This window comes from Myotis brandtii, unplaced genomic scaffold (genome assembly GCF_000412655.1).
Source record: "Myotis brandtii unplaced genomic scaffold, ASM41265v1 scaffold41, whole genome shotgun sequence".
NCBI lineage: Eukaryota > Metazoa > Chordata > Mammalia > Chiroptera > Vespertilionidae > Myotis > Myotis brandtii.
This window is the reverse complement of record NW_005365763.1, coordinates 1,962,631-1,967,373: the sequence shown is the minus strand read 5'-3', so window position 1 is coordinate 1,967,373 and position 4,743 is coordinate 1,962,631. Positions and strand designations below refer to the sequence as shown.

At 42.9% G+C, this 4,743-nt stretch overlaps 1 pseudogene; it reads right to left on the bottom strand.

Annotated features, from left to right (window-relative positions):
• Positions 1 to 1,452: 1,452 nt before the first annotated feature.
• LOC102254703 lies at positions 1,453 to 2,461 on the bottom strand (annotated as a pseudogene).
• Positions 2,462 to 4,743: the final 2,282 nt, after the last annotated feature.

The window sequence follows — 4,743 nt, the reverse complement described above, 5'->3', positions numbered from 1 at the left end:
ATTCATCACTTTGAATATTTCTTGCCACTCCCTTCTGGCCTGCAAAGTTTCTGTTGAGAAATCAGCTGACAATCTTATGGGTACTCCCTTGTAGGTAACTGATTTTCTTTCTCTTGCTGCTTTTAGGATTCTCTCTTTGTCTTTTGCTCTTGGCATTTTAATTATGATGTGTCTTGGTGTGGTCCTCTTTGGATTCCTTTTGTTTGGGGTTCTCTGTGCTTCCTGGACTTGTAAGTCTATTTCTTTCACCAGGTAGGGGAAGTTTTCTGTCATTATTTCTTCAAATAGGTTTTCAATATCTTGCTCTCTCTCTTCTTCTGGCACCCCTATAATTTGGATGTTGGTACACTTGAAGTTGTCCCAGAGGCTCCTTACACTATCTTCATATTTTTGGATTCTTTTTGTTTTTCCGGTTAGGTGTTTTTTGCTTCTTCATATTTCAAATCTTTGACTTGATTTTTGGGATCCTCTAGTCTGCTGTTGGATCTCTGTATATTATTCTTTATTTCAGTCAGTGTATGCTTAATTTATAATTGGTCCTTTTTCATATCCTTGAGGGCCTCACTAAATTTTTCGGAGGTTTCTAGAAGATTCTTGAGTAACCTTATAACCGTGGTTTTGAACTCTATATCCAGTAGTTTGCTTTGCTCCATTTCTGTCATTTGTGACCTGCTTCTTTGTCTCCGCATTTTTTATGCTTCCCTGTGTTGATAGAGTGGCTTTCTGTGCTAAGTGTCCTATAGGGCCCAGTGGCTCAGTCTCCCTAATTACCTGAGGTGGACACTCTTGTGCACCCCTTTGTGGGCTGTGTGCACAGTCTTGTTGTAGTTAAGCCTTGATTGCTATTGGTACCATTGGGAGTCAGAGTCAGGGGTGGCCAAGTAACATGCATAGGAGGTTCCAAAATTCTCCAGCTGGTCTTTTTCCTTAGACCTCCAGAGGTGGAGTACCTAGAACCATTTATACTGTTTATCTGGAATGCATTTACTCTTAAGAATTGACTCCCAAACCTTCTTCCACTATATTTTAGAGAAGATGTAGAGCTGCTCTTTTTTCCTATATGGGTCTCTGTTTCTCCAATCAGAAGGTATAATCTAGGGAGAACAAAAGTGTACCCAGTCTGTGAGGACCTGCATATAAGTTGATGCTCAGAACAGTGGGTCTCTGCTCAGGCCAAGAATGTCCTCAGGATATTTCCTCATTGCAGTTCTCTTCTTCTTCCACCTCAATTCCAAAAAGGAAATGCTCAGCTTTCTAGCTATTTTGAGGCTGAGTTATGGGAGCGCCCCAGCAGTGTCAGGCTGGCTTGTGGTCGCTGCAGAATCCCAACGAGTTGTGAGTTGGCAGTCAGGGCTCAGGGAGAGTAAGAGAAGGGAGCATGCTTCTAATTCTGGGGAGGGGGAATAAGGGTATCTAATGACTGTAGATACCATCTGGATTTTCTTTTTTTTAAATATACATAATTTTATTACAAAAATTTTTTTTAAAAAAACAAAATGCAACAGTCTAGAAAACCCAAAATTTACTATTGATACTAATTCCTATGAGTTTGCTGTGCTACCATACACAAGAAATTAAAGAAACCATTAAATATTTAGAAACATTTAACATCAGAAGCCTTAAAATCTAACTGTATGTAGTAGCCCCTCAAAAAGCTACAACCTGCATTTTTTTTATAAAAGTATTTTCTCTACAAAGAATCTTATCAGCTATACAAAAATCTGTACAGTTTTTATACTGAAGCTAATATTGAGCTGCACTTGAATTCACATTCTTAGCAAAACAATTGCCTGAGAGCACACACACATACTCCGCACACATCATTACAGGACAGCCTTTATTCTTCATCTTCATCCTCTTCGTCATCATCATCTTCCTCTTCCTCCTCCTCCTCATCTTCTGGTTCATTTTTCTTCTTTGAGCCAGTTGGCCTGCCAGGGCCCTTCTTTCCCACTTCACTTTTGCCCTTGGCACGGTATGCAGCAATATCCTTTTCATATTTCTCCTTTAGCTTAGCTGCTTTTTGTTCATATGGTTGCTTATCTTTGGCTGATTGTTCAGACCACATTTCACCCAATTTTTTTGCAGTATCCCCAATGGATAGACCAGGGTGTTCACTTTTGATCTTTGGGCGATGTTCAGAGCAAAAAAGGAAGAAGGCAAATGGAAGCCTTTTAGGGGCATTGGGATCTTTTTTCTTCCCTTTCTTGTCACCTTTGGGGGAACATAATTTTTCATCTCCCGATCATAGCGAGCTTTGTCACTCTTTGCCATATCTTCGAACTTTGACTTTTCCTTTGCAGACATGGTCTTCCACCTCTCCGAACATTTCTTGGAGAATTCGGAAAAATTGACGGAAGAGTCGGGGTGTTTCTTCTTGTGCTCCTCCCGACAGGTCTGCACGAAGAAGGCATACGAGGACATCTTGCCCTGTGGCTTGTTGGGGTCTCCTTTGCCCATGATGACAGACTGTGTCCACCTGGTGGTAGGTTTTCCTTAGAGTCCCGCCGAGCAGCCCGGTCTGACCTAGACGCTGCCTCGCTGGGCTCTGGCGTGAACTGGTTTATCGCTAAGCCAATCCTCAGCCTCCCATCTGGATTTTCTAACTCGTGGGGTTGAGAGTCTGACTCCAAGAACCTCCAAAGACTTCATCCCCTGGTCCTGCTCTATTCAGGATCTACTAGTGTTTGTAAGTCTGCTTCTTGACGGAGGCTTCCACAGGAAGGAGCCTAAAAGCAGGGCATCAACCTCTATCCTGGGCTGGAGCTCGGGCCTTAACATTAACTATGCCCTTGCTGATCCTTTCTGCCTTTAGGGTCTTCCCACAGGTTTAATTCTATCTATCCCATCAAAACCCCTATGCCTGCCTAATTCTCCTTACTTCATAAAACTTCTTGGCTCTGAACTTCCCCAGAGGGCATTTATTTCAAATCAACAAAAATTCCTTGAGATTTTGGTCTCTGCCTTCAAGGAGTCTTTAACTTTGTAGTTGTTACTCAGTAGTTGCCAGTCAAAAGACAACTCCTAGACGATGATTTTAGAAGGAGCAAACTTTATTGGCAGCACACTGTGTGTGTGTGTGTGTGTGAGAGAGAGAGAGAGAGAGAGAGAGAGAGTTTCCAGTGTTGTGTCTCTGAACAAAGGATTGGATTTGTCTTTATTCAGGGATATCATGCATAAACAAGGTGAGCTTTGTCATCGAATGTATAGGTAGGGGCATTTCTGTGCCTTTGCAGTTAGAAAACATATCTATTCATACATCACATGTTCAAAAATGGTGGAAAACCTCTGCCCTTGGGAGATTTTGGTATTATAATGAAGGTACAGTGAGAAAAGCTCATGGGAGGTCAGTAGAGGGTTCTTTGGTCAGCCCTGGTGGTTCAAGTCGGATCAGCCCCCGGTCCTACAAATTTCATCCTAGGCTTGCTCCTGAAAAGACAGCTTTGGCAGCCATCAATATCAGCGATGGTGTAGGTATGAAAAGAAGTTTAACTAGCCCTTCTGTTAAAGTTTTAGCAAATTATAGGTTGTGGTTACACAAACCTCATAACATCTAGGGTGATCTAAATGGGTTTACAGGTTAATCTAAGCAAAGTTATAAATTCTAAATAAAAATTAGTCTGTTGTGTTTTTGTTTAAAAAAAAAAAACAAAAAAGAAAACAAAAGAAAAGAAAAAAGAAGGAAAGAAAGGAAACCTCAAATAAGCTGCCCAAGGCCTAATGGTAAGGCTGAGATTTGCCCCCGGGACAAGTGTGACTTCAGAGCCTGTAATCTCTACCTATGTGCTGTGAGAGTTCTTACTTTTTTGGTTAACTAATTTCTGGAATAATGTTAAATTCTGAGCCAGATTGATGTTTAATCCTAGGTTTCTGAAATAAAAAGTATGAAATTATTTTGGAAACTTTCAAAAAGTTATTTTGGAACTGTTTTGAATCATCTCTTAATGGATTTAGAGTGCCTAATCTTGAAGAAATCATGGATAATGTGCGTATTGCTTATTTATGGGAAAATATGAATATACATGAATATCTACACTAATAAAAGAGAAACATGGTAATTGGCGTACGACCGCTACCCTTTTCATTGGCTAATCAGTGAGTATATGCAAATTAACTGTCAGCCAAGATGGCGGCCGGCAGCCAGGCACTGAAGCGAGCAGGGAGGCTTGCTTGCTGCAGACTCCAACGTTCCCCGCCTAACTTGCCAGCCTCTCAGTTGCAACTCTAAGCAACTATATACTATGTTGCAAATAAGAAGCTAAACAAAACCCCAGAAAAGGGCTTCCATTCAGCCGGGCTCGGACCGCAACATTGTATCTATGTTTTCAGCAGCAAGGCCTCAAAGCTAAAACTGGCCCAGAAAAAAAAAAAAAAAAGAGAAGAAAACAAGGAGCGGTTGGAAGCTTTAGTCACTCGCCAGCCGGAAAACAGCCCTCAGCCCCTCACCCAGACTGGCCAGGCACCCCAGTGGGGACCCCCACCCTGATCCAGGACACCCTTCAGGGCAAACCAGCCAGCCCCCACCCATGCACCAGGCCTCTATCCTATATAGTAAAAGGGTAATAGGCCTCCCAGCACCGGGATCAGCGGAGCAGCGAGGCTCCCGGCACCGGGATCAGCATGACAGGGGACAGCGCCCAAACCCCCTGATCGCCCTGCAGCTCTGTGTGTGACAGGGGGCAGCGCCCAAAACCCCTGATCGCCCTGCGGCTCTGTGTGTGACAGGCTGCGGCGCCCCAACCA